This window comes from Sminthopsis crassicaudata, chromosome 4, assembly GCF_048593235.1.
Source record: "Sminthopsis crassicaudata isolate SCR6 chromosome 4, ASM4859323v1, whole genome shotgun sequence".
NCBI classification, from domain to species: domain Eukaryota; kingdom Metazoa; phylum Chordata; class Mammalia; order Dasyuromorphia; family Dasyuridae; genus Sminthopsis; species Sminthopsis crassicaudata.
Window position 1 is genome coordinate 277,853,955 of NC_133620.1, and position 18,908 is coordinate 277,872,862.

Here is an 18,908-nt window from a genome sequence, read left to right on the forward strand (position 1 = left end):
GGGGCGGTGGGGAAGCGAAGGGGGACGCGATACCTCTGCAGCAGGAACCCACAGCCCCCTCCGTCTCCCCCGCCCCCTCCTCCCCACTTCCTGCCCAACTTCAAGCGTCGAATCCCTAGCGCAGCACCGAAATTGTAAACACCCCGCTCGGGAGCGGAGGAGGGGTCGAGATGGAAGCGGTCTGGGCAGGTATGGAGCCTCTCTTCCCGCACTCCAGCGCCGTGTCAGTGACGGCCTGCCCGAAGGACACGATTGTGGAGCTCGAGCGTCGGTGCCGGGAGGAAGAGGGTGCGAAGGGAGGACTCCGGGACTCACCTGTTAGGTAGGCGGCTGAGCTGTCGGATGGAACAGGTCCGGGGAGGTGGGGCTCGAATCTAGTTCGCGCAGCTTTCCGGCCCCCTACCCGCGTCCGCGCGGGTTCCCCAGGAGCACTGCGGGCTGGATCGCAGAGTCCAAAGGAAAGGGGGGTGGGGAATGGGCTGCAGGCATTCCATTTTAAGCCGCTGGGGAGGGCTCTGATCCGGGAACCGTGGAGTCTAAGGAGCCGCTCTAAGGTAGCTGCCGAGGTCCGCGGCAGCTGATTTTCCCTCTGGTTCCTCAAAAATCCACTTACCTCTCATCTTCCTTATCACTTCAACGAGGGAATTATCGATCTCAAAAGTCCCCTGGAACTCTAAATCCCATTATATTTCTGTCCCATGTATAGCGCACCCTCTCCCAGGCAAAGGGTCAGAGGGCTTGAACGGGGAGCTAGGACCCAAGCTTTGGGGGCCAGTTGATACACATACATACACGCGTGTACACTGAACACGTATACTTGTATGACTGGGTGTATGTGAGTATGCACATACATGCACACGCTTTCCACCGCCCGGCTCAAGACTGTTCCAGGCGCTAGAAATGGAGATGGGTAGTAAACAAGCTCCACCTACAGGGGCTTATTTACAGTCAAATGGGGGATAATTCTAACCTTTAGCTCAATCCCCTCTTCTATGTTATTGCCATCCCCAGGTTTCTAGAGCTTGCATCATTCAAAAATACCTATGCATCGAGGAAATTCTTAATAATTAATTTAATCAGAGAGTCACTAAGGTCTGGTCACAATTCTGCCCTGTCTAGTACCCAGAGATAGGCTGCCCATGTCTTGCTGGTTATTGCCTTCTGCTTTGGTGGTTTTGCCCATCTCTCCTCGGGTTTCTTATAACACTTTACCTGGAACTTTCCTTTGCAGTTATCATAGTTTCTCTTGGACCGTAGTTAATTGGGTATTGTCTTTCCCTCGTACTATATTTTATGTCCTTCAGAAACAGGTCCTGCATTTTGTCTATTTTTGCATTCACCTTAGCTAACAGGCACTACTTGCCTTGCATATGTTAGCTTAAGAACTATTTAAGTTGAATTGACATGACTGATCAGAGCTTACTCAATGAGCAAGTAATGTTCCCTGCTTCTTTTCACGCCATGAAGTGTTTGAGAAAGTCAATGAAAGAAGAAAAGAAAAGAAAGAAGGAAAAAAAAAGTAATGAATGCTTATGTTAGAAAGGGACAAAGAAAAACAGAGCAGTGAAGGGTTATTGGACCAGGGGCTGCAAACACGGAGCTACAGATCTCTAGTCACTGATCTTCCAAGTCATCTCTTCCAGGAATCAATCTTAGACTTTTATTGAGGTTCAGGCCTCTGAGGAGACAGACTACACAGTAAAGGGAGTCAGCTTCTTTGCTCTGGGGTCCCAGGACTTTCATTCCCTCAGATCTTGGCCCAAGAACCACCCAACTAGTTGCCTGCTCTGGACAAGAAAAAAATAGCAGCTGTGCCTCTGAGATCTCTAACCACAATAGCCTAATGTAATGGATAGAAGTTTGCAGCCTTAATACCTGTATCTGAATCTGACCTCTGTTGCTTATCAGCTCTATGACCTCAGGAATAAACTCTGCCTTTGTGTATCTTGGTTTCTTCATCTGTATGGGAACAAGATCTTCCAGCTCCAAATACCATGATTCTCTGTTCTCTCTTCTGAGCAAAGCTATCAGCTAAAACCTAGAGTCTATGCAGATGCCTTATCTTTTTTCAGTGTCTGGAACATGCTGAGATCTGAGATAACCACACAACTCAGATGTCAAGTTCAGCTCTTGTTCCTTAGCCCACTGATAGTTCTGGTAGTGAGATTTTGAACAAACCAAGACTCATACCTGTGTCCAGACCAAAAACACAGAATGGGTCCTCCTCTTGCTTCTTCCCTTGGCACGCAAAAGATACTCATTTGGTTATGTTGGACTGGGAACAGGTCAGCACATATGAGGTAAGCAATTCAACTAACATTTATGTTAATGTTGAGGACACCATAAGGCACTGAAAAAGATAAGAAGAGAGATAAAACATTTTCTCTGACTTTAGAGAGCTAAGCCCTCTAGCTTAGCACAGTGATTAGCTGCTTTTCAAATGTTTTGTTCCTCTGCCTCATATGTATAGTACTTCAGAAATATTCTCATATTTGTCTCATTTTTGTCCTCACAATGATCCTGGGAAGTAGACAGTATTATTATCTCTATTTTAGAGATAAGGAAATGGTGTAAAGATTAAGTGATTTGCCTAGGATATCACAACCATTAAGTGTTTAAGGTTGGATTTGAACTCAGAATTTCCTAGCCACTGCACCATCTTGCTTTCTAATAGGAAAGTTATGATAATTTCAAGGTGAAATGGCACAGTACTGGAAGAGGAGCCCCTCACTGTGTTAGATGAGGAGCACAGCACCATGCTAGATAAGGTCTGAGGAGGAGGGGGGAAAGCCTTTTTTGACTGGAGATCATGAAAAACTTCTTGGAGGAGTATTATTTAAACTAATTCTCAAAGGCTGAAGATTTTAATAGGAGTTGGGAGAAGGGCAGCATTTTAGACTCCAGGAGTAGTGTCAACTAAAACATTAGGCAGGACCATGCAGATGTATGAATTCCAGCAAGTAGTCACTTTGACTAAAGCACAATTTGAGGAGATATATAAAATAAGGTTAAAAGGGAAGGGTGGAGCACTAAGTATTTTACAAATAATATCTCATGTGGTCTTTACAACAACTCTTTGAGGTAGATATTATTATTATTACCATTTTACAATCAAGGAAACAGAGGCAAACAAGTTAAGGGACATGCCCAGGGAAATACAACGGGTATTTGGTGGTGGAGGTTAATGCAAGTTCTTCCTGATCCAAACCGAGCACTTTATACCTATTGATAGGTAATAGTGAGTCCTTGTAGGATTTTGGGTTGAGGTATGAAATGATAAGATCTGAGCATGTGAAGTATGTATTTGATGAAATAGGGATGAGGCTGAAGGTAGTAAAATCAGCATAGCAGTTTCCCAAAATAATTTCTTATGTATTATAAAGGAGCGTTTGGGAGCAAAGATCAGCTCTGGGAAGGATTAGAAGATAAATCCCCATCTGTGTTGTTCACTTCCTAGAGTTGCCCTAAAGGATTTGAGAATAGGTTATAAGAGATTGGATCACTGGCATAATATCTTTTTTAAATATTGTTTTCTCGATGTTAATGTGCTTCCCCACATATGTCTTGCTCACCAGGAAGAAAGAAAAGGAGTCCCTCCCATGAGGGATTGAAAGAAAGAATCTTCTGAACAGAGTGTTTTAAGAAACTAGAAAACATTGAGTTAGGAAAATAAAGATACTACCATTCTTGTCAATCTTTAAGACATCCAAGTCATGCCCCTCTAATTTATTTAGGTTGGAAGAGGAAAGGTCTACTTTGGTGACTGTTAAGGAAGAATAAGATAAGGGAAATGTTCAGAAGTTTGATCTCTAAGTGTCAGATGTTAAGAGTGTGGTGAGGGGCAAGAGAAGTTGCAAGAATTCTCTCTGGATGATCTTCCTGCTTCCCCGGTTGCCAATCAATAGTTATATTCCATTATGTCTCTGGAAGTTTTGAGTTGCTTGGAGCAGAATAATTTCCAAGCATCAGGCTAAGAACATGCTAATGATGCCAGACCTCCACAGCATAATTTCCAAGCCATTGTGCTTTCCACAAACTTGGTTTCTCTCTATGGTTGTACCACTTCATAAGGCTTAGAGGGTCTCTGCTTTGTATGTCTGATCTCAGTGTATATTAAAGGCATATTCAAAGGGGTAAATTTGGATAAGTAACCTGATGTAATAAATAAAGCATGGGATTTGTAATCTTCCTGAATCTGGATTCAAATCTTGTTCCAGATACTTACTAGTTGTATGAACTTAGTAGTAATTTAATTTCTGTTTGCCTTGGATTCCTCATCTTTAAAATGAAGACATTGGACTTGGTGACTTCAAAGCTTCTGTCTACTCTCAAAACTGTGATCCTTTATTTTTTGTAGCAAAGAGGCAAAAAAAACTAGGTTGGCCCAACTTTTGACAATAGGAAGTCATAGAGCATCAATCAATCACAGATTGGTAGATTTCAGAATACAACCCATTTCTGACTCCTCATTGATTTGGGCAAAAAAAATCAAGGAGTATTTGACAAAAAAAAACCAAAAACAACAACTCAACATGAGGGTTATTGTTTTTCCTTCATTCTCAAAGAATACCATGACATCAGGAACATGTCAGGCTATAACATGCAAGTGATTGGATTTGAGTAAGGGAAGGTTGTGCAAGGTCACCTGCCTCATTTTTCCCTCCAGAGCCATGTCCAGTGACAAGATACAGATCAAGATATCTGAAGATGGCCCTGGATAAAGTGGGAGGCCTTGTCCTTTTTCAGTTAAGATTTTGAACGAATCTTAGGTTGATTAGCAGACAAAGGGAGTTACAATTCTCTTATAACATATTCCCCTTCACTTCAGAGAATCAGAATGTGATCAATGGGATAAACTCCAAAAACTTCTAGACTAATCACTCCCTAGCGGAGATTCCCTGCTCAGAAAGTGGCATTCACCCCACCCCCATATGAAAACTTCAAGTGAGAAGGAACCCATCCCTTCTAGCCAACCTCTTCTACTTTTAGACAGGTCTAATTGCTAGAATATTTTCCCTTACATGGACACAAAGTCTGCCTCTTTGTAACTTTTCCTCATTATTCCAAGATCTGCCTTTCTGGAGCCAAGTAAAAGAAATCTTTAAACCTTTTTCCGCAGAACAATCCAAATGCTTCAAGACAGTTGTTATGTACCTGTTGAGCTTTCTCTCCTTCAGACTAAACATCCTCAATTCCTTCTGCTTATCCTCCTATGGCTAAGTCTCAAAACCCTTCCCCTCCTAGTCACCCCTCCTCATTATGCCTGCCCTAAGCTTCCTAAGCGGTGAACTAAACTTAACCCTTCAGAGGAGCCTGACTCAGAGGACCCAACTACCAGGTCCTTTGAGAGGGCCCTGCCTCTCCTTCAAGTTGTAGAAGATCACTCAGGCCTTTGTGGCTGCTATTTCTCACTGTGACTCATACTGAATTTGCAGTCCACTAAAACTCTCCTATCTCTTTCCCGTGGATGTTATAGTCTAGCCAAACCTCCCCCACATTTGCCTTGCAAAGTTACTTTGTAATGCATTTGATAGAATTTTACAATTATCTCTATTATCCCTTTAGCCTACTACTTGACTCAAACCCTCTATTGGTTTACTGATCTCTAGTTCCTGAGTTCCAAAGGAGCAGGGAGGCAGATTTTGGCTTTCTGCCCACAGATTACAGTGGAGAATAAGTTGTACTCTTAAGAAACCACACAACGGAAGCTCGGGGTGGGGTAGGGGTTAGGGGAGGATGCTGGGCCAGTGCCAAATTTCCTTTTCCCAGCTGAGCAGCACATGTGTTTACCTTACCCACAGAGATATTTAAATTTTAAACCCTGTGGGTTCCAGGCAGGAACTGAGGCAACTTGTCATAGGGTAGATCTTTGGATATAACCCCAGGAAATTAGAAATGGGTGTTATCAGAATTAAAAGAGAATGATGTTAATACCTGTGCAAAGTCTTGGAATTCTAACACTTTCTTTTCATCCTTTGATGCCCTTCTCCCCAGCCTTCCTACTTCCTCCTCACATCCTTGGTTCACTGATTTCCTCTCCCCCCCATTCTTTGAAGTGTGTAAAGAATAAGCAAACAAATGACTACTAAACAAAACAATCAAATTCCCAGAAGTAGAATCACCTATTGACTAGAGAGAGAGGTAGAGCTTTATTTGCAACTAGGAAGTGTCAGGTCAAATTTGAACTCAGTACTCTATCCAATGTACCACCTGAGGAGAAGCCCAAATATTTCAAATTTTATTATTTTTTTAAATTAAGAAACTGCTAAAATGGCACAATGGATGGAGGAATCCTTGTGGCAAGAGGACCTGAGTTCAAATTTAGCTTCAGATACCTACTAGCTGTATAACACTGTGCAAGTCATTTAACCTGATTGCCTTCCCAAAATAAAACAACAAACAAAATATTTAATTTTTAGGTAGGACTATATATACACAGTGGTTATTGATCCTATGAGGATAGAACCAAAGAAAATGGACCACAGCAGGGACAATTGATATTAGAAGAAAAAACTTTCCAATTGAAATTGGGACTAAATCCTTTATTGCAGAAGTGTTAAATATATAACCTATAACATTCCCTCCTGTCCCTGAAAGCCAGGTTAAAATATAATTGGAAAATATTTAACAAAACAGATAAAAATACCACAAAACATAGATCATGTTAATATGTAATATTTAAGTCTATGTGCTCCTGCAGGAATCCTTATATAAGATTTAGTAGTCCTGTTTTATTTGAGTTTGACACCACTGCTTTACTAATTAAAGGAATTGAGTATGTTTTTCATGAAGAAGAGAGAATGTAGGAGTAACAAAATAATTGTCTTCAAGCACCTCAGCGGTGGTCAGCCCATTTCTATAGTACTTTATAGCTTTAGAAGCAGCTTAAAGTCAAAAAAATATATGGGTTTAAATACTGCCTCTGACATATATTGGCTGTGTGACCCTGAACAAGCCATTTAACCTTTCAATGTTCTAAGCTACTTTGTCAAATTATATGTTGCAGATCTGGTGCTGACCTGCTTTTATAGAGTAAGTTTCTATGAATTCCTTTAGACCAAAACTTCTTAAACTCATCTCATAACTGAATGTGGGTCAGGAAATTATGTTTTATTATCAGTAAATACTTGATTTTGTATACATATTTTATATACCTATGTGTCCAGGGTCACATAAAAATTTCTTGGGTCAAAAGGGGTCATGAGTAGAAAAAATTTAAGATGCCCAGCTTTAAACCAGTGAAATCACAGGACCAAGACTTAACCAATTATAGTTTACAAAACACTTTCTTCCATTTTCCAGGTGAGAAAAATGGGCCTAATAGAAATTAAGTGACTTACCCAGTGCTATGATGGTAGAACATAGATCTTCTGACTTAAAGTCCAGCCTTCCTTCCAATAGATCAAACTTCAGTCAGATTTATTCTTTGCTATTTCAGAAGAAGGAATAGATATGAGACCTGGCAGTGGAGATTCAAAGAGTCAAATTTTGACTCCACCAAAAAAAAAAAAAAAAGGTGTTCTAGTATAAGAGTTACTAACAATGTTTTTTTCTTTTTTTAATTAATTTTATAATTATACATTTTTGACAGTATATATGCATGAGTAATTTTTTTTATAACATTATCCCTTGTATTCATTTTTCCAGATTTTCTCCTCCCTCCCTCTACTCCCTCCCCTAGATGACAGGCAATCCCATACATTTTACATGTGTTACAGTATAACCTAGATACAATATATGTGTGTAAATCCAATTTTCTTGTTGCACGTTAAGTATTAGATTCCGAAGGTATAAGTAACCTGGGTGGATAGACAGTAGTGTAATATTTTACATTCAATTCCCAGTGTTCCTTCTCTGGGTGTAGTTAATGGGTTTTTCCATTGTATGCAGATCTGAAAGGAAAATGTATCATTTTTCTGTTGTATGTTGGATTATGTAGGAAATGTTTGTGAACAATTCAAAGTTATTTTTAAAAGTACCTGTGGATATTTTGTGTAGTATCTTGGCATTTGTATTAATTTGTATTAATAGTTACGAGTTCTAATTTAGTTTCCAAACAAAAATAAACACACACACACACACACACACACACACACACACACACACACTCACACTCACACAGAGTTGTCAGCAATGGAATAAGCTGTATCCTTGAAGTAATGATCTCCTTGTTACTGTATGAACTGAAGAACTGTGAATGGCCACGTGTCAAAGTTAAGACAGATCTAGATAGTTCAGTGAGTAGAGTGCTGGGTCTGTGCAGTGAGGAAGACTTGACTTCAAATTCGTCTTCAGACACTTAGTGTGTCACGTCCCCCTTTTGCCTCGGTTTTCTCCTCTGCAAAATGAGCTGGAGAAGGAAATGGCAAAGCATTCCAGCATCTCTGCCAAAAAAACCCTAAAAGAGGCATTAGAATAAAATACAACTGAAAAATGACTAAACAAATAAAGCAAACTTTGTTAATTTCCCCTTTCTGGAGAAATTTTTTTGTCTTATAAACTTTTCCTGTCTTATAAAATGATGAGGATGGACCAAACCCCTAAGGCACTCTTGCTGGGGTGGTGGGGAATGGGAAAAAAGGAAAGAAGGTTTGGACAGCTGGGAGGGAAGGGAAGAGCAGAGCTGGGAAGTACCGCCTTGGACCACTAGGTGGGGGTGTTGGACAGGATCCAGCCTAAGAGGCTCTCCAGATGGGGAAATGTCAGCGCCATGAGTCCCCAGTCCTTTGGACCTCCAGCAATCCAGCTTCACTTAAGAGCTTCGATGCTACTCTGGATTTCTCTCCCACTTGCTAATGACTCCCTCTGGCTTTCCAGACAACAGACCCTAATTCGGGCCCCAAAACATCAGTCCTCTGGTGTCTGCAGGCTGAGTCTCCTCAAAGACTGGCTGGAAACATCCAATCCCCTTTCAAGGCCCCCATTCTCCCCCCCTCACACACACACACTCCCTTACACATACACACTCCGGCTTCTGTTCCTGGCATGTTTTGAGCTGGGGGGCGGGGGTGGGGGGGCAGTGCAGTGAGGATAGAGAGAGCGGGGGAGGCAGGAGTGGCTCAGGCGGAGACAGAACCCTTTTTCCAGGGCAGAGAGCAAGACTTTCTGCTAACCAGTCTTCCCAGCAGCCCATTGGGGAAGCATCACAGACCCTCCTTAGAACCAAGCCTCACAAAACAGGGCAGAGAGCCTGGCCAAGCTGACTCCCACGCTAAGGAGGCCATTGCCTAAATAAATCCAAAAATCCTTCAACCTCGAGTGTCCAAGCCAGAAGGGACCTTAGAGACCATTTTAGACTGGGCCTTTCATTTTGCAGAGGGAGGCCCTGAGAGGGGAAAAATTTACCCAAAGGCACACAGCCAACCAGTGGCAGAGACGGCACTAAAACATTTATTAAGCTCCTACTAAGTGAAAAGTATATACTGAGCTTGGGCATAAATTTAGTTAAAACAAGATCCTTGTTCTCGTGGACCAGAGCTGGAATCTAGGAGAAGACAAGCTATACAAGTATAACTAGCTATAATATACATGGGGGCGGGGGGATGGGAAGGTGAGGAAGGATGTGTAACAGCATGTGTAGTAGACAGAACATTGCATCTGGAGTGAGGAAATAGTTCTGTCATTTTGGTTGGATCCCAAGTGAATAGAGTGCTAGGTCTGGGGTCAAGGAGGATGAGGAAGAATAACAAGAAGGACCCTGGCACTAAAGGATGGGAAAGAAGAAAGGATAGATAGCATAGGGGATAGAGTATTCACCCTGGAGTTAGAAGGACCCAGTTAAATTCAGCCTCAGATATTTACTACTAATTGTGTGACCCTGGGCAAGTTACCTAATCATGATTGATTAAAAAAAAAAAACACAAATGGAAAGATAGGAAAAGACAGATTATGAAGAGCTTTAAAAGTTAAACAGAGGTTTTTATATTTAATCCTGGAAATAAAAGGACTTCATTGGAGTTTATTGAAAGGTGAAGGGAGATGATATGGTCACAGCTGCAATTTGGGAAGATTCCTTTGGCAGCTGAACAGAGGATGGACTGAAATAGGGAAAGGTTTGGGGCAGGCAGACAGACCCACCATCAGGTTATTGCAATAATATGGTGTGAAGTGAGGAGGTTCTGTACCAGAGTGGTGGTAGTCACAGTGTCAGAGGAATGATGTTGTAGACTTGGAGAGGGCGGAAGGAGTTAAGAGAATTTTAAACCATTTAGGTTTCCCCAGATTGTCAAGCAGCTACACTGCTCCTGTACCTTAACAAAGATACAAAAATATTTTTATATTATAAACTTTCATGCTTTCCTCCCCCAAAAAGTGCTTTATGAGATCACATTTAATCTTCTGGGGACAATCCTAAAATACTTGTATACTTTGCTACCATCTTCCTTCTCAACATAGTCTCCCTTTTTCTTTCTGATACCATTAAAACAATGAATGTTTCCTGGAGAGACACAAGGCTTGACAAAAGAAAAGATTTCCTTCTCCTCTAGACCTCTTTCATTAATACCAATGATTAGATTGTCAGACTAATTGACTATTAGCTTGGATTCTCTGGAAATCCCAAGGAGCTTTGGAAGTAAGAAGTTGGAGGAATATAGTAAAAAATATACTGGAATGCTTTGTACTGGCAAGAAACTGGAAATTGAGTGGATGCCCCTCAGTTGGGAATGGCTGAATAAGTTATGGTATATGCATGTAATGGAATATCATTGTTCTACAAGAAATGATGAGCACATTGATTTCAGAAAAATTTAGAAAGACTTACATAAACTGATATTAAGTGAAATAAGCAAAACCAATAGAACATTGTATACAGTAAACTAAATTATGTAATGATCAACTGTGATAGACTTGGTTCTTTTCAACAATGATTCAGAGGGGATTCAAAATGATTCCATCAGACTTGTGATGGAAAGTGCCATCCACATCCAGAAAGAGATGGAGATTGAATGTGGATCAAAGCATAGTATTTTCACTTTTTTTTTTTGGTTGTTGTTTGCTTGGTTCTTTTTATTTTCCCCTCATGTCTTTTCCTCTTTTGATCTGATTTTTCTTGCACAATATGGAAATATGATTAGAAGAATTGCACATGTTTAACCTATAGTGCACTATTTGCTGTCTTGGGGAGGGGATGGGGAGAAAGGGAGAAAAACTTGGAACATAAGGTTTTGCAAAAGTGAATGTTGAAAACATTTGCATGGATTTGGAAAAAACCAAAATACTAAATATATATATATATATGTTCTAGATTGCAAACTGGCCATTTACATATATATATTCTAGATTGTAAACTGGCCACATAGTTCTAGTCCAGACTTGACCATTAAATTATAATCTCCCCCTCTGGGGGGGGGAGTTTCCTCATCTTTCAAATTAAGAGCTTAGAATAAAAAATTTCTTAAAATTCTCTTAGCTCTAATGTTCTATGAATCTAAGAAGCTTCCTTGGGGTCATGAAGGGTTAGAGAATATGACCATCAATCAGGCAATAAACATTTTTAGGGACCTACTATGGGTATACATTTTAGGCACTACAGTCAGGCCCTGTTTTCTGTCCTGAGGATACCATGAGAAACCCCAGGTAAACCGAGAATAATTCAGTGTTTCCAGGTTAGCCTTCCCCCAGATAGAGAACAGAGAAGACAGAATTTGCTTGCTTCGAGATTTTGCCTACAATTCACTCCGTCTCATTTTCTCCAGCTGCATACTCATGCCTTCTTTTCAGATCCTCTCTGTTTCCTTTCCCCTTCTCCTTCCCCTTCTGTGGGGGTTCTAGGGTTCTGAGAAAGGAAACCAGATATAGGGTGTGGAGGTCCAGGTATTAGGCAGGTGCAAAGCAGGGGGAGGAGGAGGTGGAGAAGCAAGTCAGGATTTTACTGCTGTAGTAGGAAGATAGATTAGGGAAGCAAGTGAATATACTAGGAAAAAGCCCAGGAGTATTTATGGAAGGCAGCAGCTTGGCCTGGAGCTGGACTACTAGAGGAGGACTCAGATTAACTAGCCTATGGAATAGCTCAGGCAGCCAGAGTTTGCACCTATGTGAGAATGATACTTGACATTTTGGGATTAAAGGAGGCTCAAGGACATCTGTAAAGGAACCTTAGAGACCATCTCTTTCAGCTCCTCCATTTTGCTGATGAGCAGTCAGGTGTTTTAAAGGAGAAATATTTTGCCTCAGGTCAATTAGTAAATTAGAGAACTGGACTAGGCCTGGAGCCCAAGCCCTTTCCAGTATGCCCCAGGCATATATTTCTCTTGCAAAGCCAGAATCTTTGTGTTTTCTCTTTTATTTTCCCCCTTTTTTTGAAGAGTGAGGCAATTGGGTTAAATGATTTGTCCAAGGTCATACAGCCTGGAAGTTAAGTATCTGAAGCTGAATTGGAACTCAGGTCCTTCTGATTTCAGGGTTGGTGCTCGATCTACTGTATCATCTACCTACCCCATGTTTTTTTTTTTTTTTAAATGTTTAATTTTTTTCTTTCCCCCTAATTTTTAAACTAAGAATTTTAATTACTTTTTACCTAATAATTATTTTTACCTGATAATATTCTTATTGCCTTTCTCCTTGTATTTCTAATACATTTCTCCCTTCAGCAGTCAATTTATGCATGGGATTTTTCCTTCATTGTGAGGTATATGAGGTACATCCTAGATACTGATACACTACTTTTGGATGAATAAAGGAGGACTGGACCATCCAGAGGCTGGGCTTTTCATCTTAGTTCCAACGCTAGTTTACTGTGACCTTATTCCCTCCATTTTCTTATCTGTAGAATGAGTAAGGTGGATTAAGATAATCAACGGGGTCCCTTCCAGCCTTAACGTTCTATGGTTTTGGAGGTACAGTTGTTCATTACTTATTTAGCTTACTTAATCAGTCTTTCTCAGGCATTCTGCATTTCACACTCCTTGCAGTGCCTCTTTGCCCCAAGACTTTGAGGTCACTGTCCTTTTCTGTTATTTCACTCTGAAATTAAGCAGAACTAACACTCTCTCTGTCTCTCTCTCTTTTTGTTAATAGCCTTTTCCTTTCAAAATACATGCAAAGATAGTTTTCCATGTTAACCCTAGCAAAACTTTGTGTTTCAAATTTTTCCTCCTCCAAGGAATTTATGACCAGAGGAGAACTAGAGATCATTATTGATCACAAAATAGAAGATTTTGATTACATCAAACTAAAAAGTTTCTGTACAAATAATACTAATGCAAACAAGATTAGAAGGGAAGTAACAAATTGGGAAAATATTTTTAGAAACAAAGGTTCTGACAAAGGCCTCATTTCCAAAATATATAGAGAACTGACCCTAATTTATAAGAAACCGAACCATTCTCCAATTGATAAATGGTCAAAGGATATGAACAGACAATTCTCAGAGGAAGAAATTGAAACTATATCCACTCACATGAAAGAGTGTTCCAAATCACTACTGATCAGAGAAATGCAAATTAAGACCACTCTGAGATACCACTACACACCTGTCAGATTGGCTAAGATGACAGGAACAAATAATGACAAATGTTGGAGGGGATGTGGGGAAATTGGGACACTAATACATTGCTGGTGGAGTTGTGAAAGAATCCAGCCATTCTGGAGAGCAATCTGGAATTATGCCCAAAAAGTTATCAAACTGTGCATACCCTTTGACCCAGCAGCGCTACTACTGGGATTATATCCCAAAGAAATACTAAAGAGCGGAAAGAGACATATATGTGCCAAAATGCTTGTGGCAGCTCTTTTTGTTGTAGCTAGAAACTGGAAGATGAATGGATGTCCATCAGTTGGAGAATGGTTGGGTAAATTGTGGTATATGAAGGTTATGGAATATTATTGCTCTGTAAGAAATGACCAGCAGGAGGAATACAGAGAGGCCTGGAGAGACTTGCATGAACTGATGCTGAGTGAAATGAGCAGAACCAGAAGATCACTGTACACTTCAACAACAATACTGTATGAGGATGTATTCTGATGGAGGTGGAAATCTTCAACATAAAGAAGATCCAACTCACTTCCAGTTGATCAATGATGGACAGAGGTAGCTACACCCAGAGAAGAAACACTGGGAGGGGAATGTAAATTGTTAGCACTAATATCTGTCTGCCCAGGTTGCATATACCTTCGGATTCTAATGTTTATTGTGCAACAAGAAAATGATATTCGCACACATGTATTGTACCTAGACTATATTGTAACACATGTAAAATGTATGGTATTGCCTGTCGTCGGGGGGAGGGAATAGAGGGAGGGGGGGTAATTTGGAAAAATGAACACAAGGGATAATATTATAAAATATATATATATATATAATAAAAAAAAAAAAAAAGAAAAAAAAAATTTTCCTCCTCCCTTCCCCCCCCTTCCCTTATACAGCAAATAATTCAATATATGTTAAAAATGTAATTCTGTTATCCATATTTCCACATTTATTATGCAAAATAATCTCTTAAAGCTCTCTTAAATCTCCTTTGTCCCTAGAGAAATAGAGCCTGTCCTTAGTGAGCCCAAGGCCTACTCTCTCAACCTAAAATCTAACTTTTCCATAATAAGTTTGTCAGACTGATTGATTATTTCCTTCTTCTGGGAAAAGAAGTCTTAGAAGCAAGAGTTTCAGTTTGATGTTATTACTACCTGTAACTCATTCACAGAATAGAGGCAGTGAGAAGGCTGTGCTCTTATTACCTGTATGACTTAGGTCAAGTCAAGTTCTCTGGGCCTCTGTTTCCCCAGATGTAAAATGAAGTGTTGGAGACATCCTTTAAAGGCCCCTATTCTAGGCCTTCCTTGCTCAGTAACTCAGATTCCTTACTTCTGAATGACTTTTTTTTTTTCCTGTAAAGGATTTTCATTTCTATTCAAACCTTTTAAGAATCACTGGGCTATCTGGGGTAGAAAACTACTATTACTATTGTTAACAACAACAACAATAATAATTCATTTCATGCTCAATATTTACATAATAATAGTTCTACAGTGCTTAAAATATGCAAAGCAATTTACAGATATTATCTCACTTGATCTTGCCAACAACCTGGTGAGGTCAATGCTATTAAAGTCAGCCAGGTATGGATTAGCATGTTAAGAATTCTCATTCACTTCCCACACACATCCTGCCTGATGTTTTTTTCTTTTCTGAAGTGTTAGCATTTTCTAAACCCCCTGTTTACATTTTATCACATTCACTTCAGTACATTTGAGGTTCCCCATCAGGTCACAGTAATATTGTATAACAATACAGTCATACTGTATAATAGTATACTGTATACTCATATACAGAGACTACTCTGTGAGGCAGATTTGCATCTCTCCTAAACCTTATAACACTGACCCAAGGAATTAACCAGGGCATTCCAGACTTTCCACCCCCACCCAGTGCTTTAAAGCTGAAAAGTCATCCCCTACCTTTTGGCTAGAGATTTTGCAACTGCTCTGGTAGTACCTGTTCCTGTGTCTAACAACCTTCACCATCCAGAGGGAAGTCACGTTAATGGAAATCCCCTTGCTTCAGGTTAAGCCTTGTGTCTTTTGTAAGGATACCCTGTAGAAACTAAGCTCCTAAAAAACAGATCCTCTTTTTCATTTTTGCCTTTGTAGATGAGGCACCTAGCACAACTTTGTACACATAGTAACATATGCTAAATGATTAATAAATGATTTAAATTAGCCACTGGAAATATACTATATGCATGGATTCTGGCATGTCTGAAGCTCCTCCCTACACATTTTTGTCATTTTCTAGCTCATTGTTGGGGAAGGACACAGCAATATAGGACCTGAGAACTATAGTCATTCCTAATCCTTAAACATGGCTTAAGAGTGACATTAGGACTGATGGAGAAATACGTCTTGCACTTGGTAGAGAATGAGACTACATTTTTAAACATACTTAGGTCTTGATTTGTTTTGTTTAACTGTATTTATTTGATACAAGGGAGAATTTTGTGTGTATGTGACTCACTGGGAAATAACAGTAATAAAAACACTTATAAAACATTTAAAAATGAAAAAAAGACAGAAATCTTTTAAGTATGAAAGAGAGGGGAGAAGGAAGATAGTAAAAATAAGGAGACCAAAACTGTCTGATATAGTGGAATAAGCAATGAAGGATCACTTCTTCCCCTACAGGTGTCCATGCCATTCCCTTATCCCAGAATATAAGCGCTTTGAGGTTAGGAACCATTTTCCACTTTTCTCTTTGTATCTCACTTCCAGGAACACTGTAGGTCTTGATAACTGAGTATTGAATCAAACTGAATAGAGTGAGAGAAGCTTTGGAATCGACTACTAATTGTTGGACTTGGCATGGTTCAGTTCACATTTCTGAACCTCAATTTCCCTATCTGTAGAATGAAGATAATCATGCTTGTTGTTCCTACCTCTCACTGCTTCTTTGTAAGGAATGAATGCACTCAAGAATATAAAACGTTTGGTAAACCTTAAAGTGCTATCAGAGCAACAGGGCAAAGAACAAGGGGCTTGAGAGATTTTTGAGTGTTTTCTCCCTAAAGAGGGGGAAGGAGTTGCTAAGGTATTGTGTAAGGGCAAGGGAGTAGAAAAAAGGGAGTGGTACAAAAATGCTCTTACCCTGGGAATTTTCCTTAGGCTATTGGATAAAGAGCAAACTCAGGATTCCTGGTTCAGATTTTCCTGCTAAAGGTGTTTGTGTGTGTGTGTGTGTGTGTGTGTGTGTGTGTGTGTGTGTGTGTGTGTGTAATGGGGTGCATGTGCATTTAACAGGAGGAATATAAAATAATATAAAAATTATCTTATTGAGTAGCAAGCAGAGATGGCCTGTCAGAGTTCTCCCACCCTGATGAAGTACCGGTTTTGTACTGTTAGTATTTCATACAACACTGTGAAGGTGAAGACCATTTGGGAATTCCCTTTGATCCCCTTGTCACAAAACCAGGGAACGTTAGGCTTCTCCAGGAAAGGACATGAGGTGGGAGAAAAGAAGCAAAACCTGTAGAGGTTTTTCCTGAGGCTAAGGAATGGCCTCCTTAATCAGAGCAGGCCAACTGACAGACGGTTAGGGATCACAGATGAGACGCAGGCTTTCTAGGTCCAGGCCCAGGAAGCAGGGGTGGGTGGAGGTGAGTGCCAATCAGGCTAGGTGGGGCTATGAGACCAACACTTCTGGAGAGCACAGGATGAATCAGCCCTGACCACAGCAGCCCCAACTGTGGTCATGGTGCAAACAAATCTCCTCCCCCCTATCCCCCCACCCATCCTCTTTCCCTTCCTTTCTCTTCCCCCAATGGCAAGGCCTCAGCAGGGGTGTGGTGCACTCCTGGGGTGTGTGGGCGAGCTGTGCCCTGACACTGACTACCTCAGAGAGAAAGGCAGGACTCAGTCCTGGGCATCTCAGGTGAGGGAAAGAGGCAGCCCTGGTCCAGAGGTTGAGCCGTTTGGATGGGTTACCTCATCTTGCTGACATTGCCTCTCTCCCCTTGACCCCATCATATCTCAACACCCCTCTTCTTCCCATTCATTCATTCATCAATTTTTGGAGCATCTAATACATGCAAGGGACTGTATGAGGTGCTAAAAAGATAGGGATGGAGGGGGGGGAAATACTGGAGGGAAGAAATGTTCAGATGATTAATATGCAACCCCCGCCCTGAAAGAGTTGTATCCTGAGAAGTAAAAAATGCCACAAGCGTTCAGAATTTCACTTTTGACTTGGGAAGCCCAGAAGTGGGAAGAGAAAATCAAGGTAGTCTCTGGGGAAGAGATGACTTTTGAGATGGGTTGAGATAGGTAGGCACATTTTGATAGAAAGAAATTAAGGTAGGTGCTATTACCCAGGTGGATGCTGGGAAGGAATTGAATGAACAAATAAATACACAAAAGAAGAAAGTATGAGATATGTTTAGGGAAAAAAGAGTAGTTGAGTGTAGTGAGATATGTAGGGGAGTAGTTGCAGATAAAGACAGAAAGATCTAAACTAGGATTTGGTCTATATTAAAAACTATTAAAAAATAGTTTGAGGTAAATACCATGAGAAAAACATGGCTTTAGGAAGATCTCAAATTTGTGTGGAAAATAGAGTTGGGGGGCAGTGAGAAGGCTGAGAAAGTAGAGAAACATATTCAGAAGTTTTTGCCATGATCCAGGTGAAGGAGTAGCAATGGGCTTATCCCTTTTGTTTATTTGTTTAATTTTTGATTTGATTTTAATGAGTGGGAAGGCCTACCACATGGTTTTTGCAATTTATTTATCTGTTCATGAGATTGGATATTTTTCTAAGTGGTTGCTGCTTATATTTTTTCTTTTAGAAATATTAATAGGGGCAGCTAGGTGGCGCAGTGGATAGAGCACCGGCCCTGAGGTCAGGAGGACCTGAGTTCAAATTTGATCTCAGACACTTAACACTCCCTAGCTGTGTGACCCTGAGCCTCAGAAGAAAAAAAAAAAAAAAAAAAAGAAATATTAATAACTCTTGTTTATATAAGGCCTACCAATGTGTATTTATATATACATAATATATGTATATGCATATATACATATGTGTATCTACTCCATACTTTGCTTCCTTCTAAGTTGTTTTTATTTTCTACTATATACTTTTTACTGTATTTTTCCCATCCCAAAGAAGGCTACAATTAAAATACATTTACATAGATATTCATAAACATGCCCATACATATGTACACTTGTAAACATATATGCAAAACCATAATATGCATGTTTTGACTTCTTTTCCCTTTCTGTGTAGATGAATAGCATCTTCCTTCATTGGTCCAAGCCTTTCCATGTTATCCTAAATCAGCTCATCATTTCCTGTACTATAGCAGTATCCCAACACACTCACACCCTATCTGAGAGATTGTCAATGAGAGTTTCTTCCCAATTTTCTATATTCCTTCTATTCTTAGCAACTTGATTTTATTTACACAAACTAGCTATCTCTTTGA

At 40.2% G+C, this 18,908-nt stretch overlaps 1 protein-coding gene across 2 annotated transcripts in view; it reads left to right on the forward strand.

Moving 5' to 3' along the window:
- Positions 1 to 27: 27 nt before the first annotated feature.
- Positions 28 to 18,908, forward strand: part of CCND3 (cyclin D3) — a 119,041-nt gene continuing 100,160 nt past the window's right edge. The window contains exon 1 of one of the 2 annotated variants that reach the window (XM_074310943.1): positions 28 to 322. The gene's annotated coding sequence lies outside the window, so the exon portion shown is untranslated. The remainder of the gene's footprint in view (positions 323 to 18,908) is intronic. The other variant, XM_074310944.1, reaches the window with a different exon arrangement.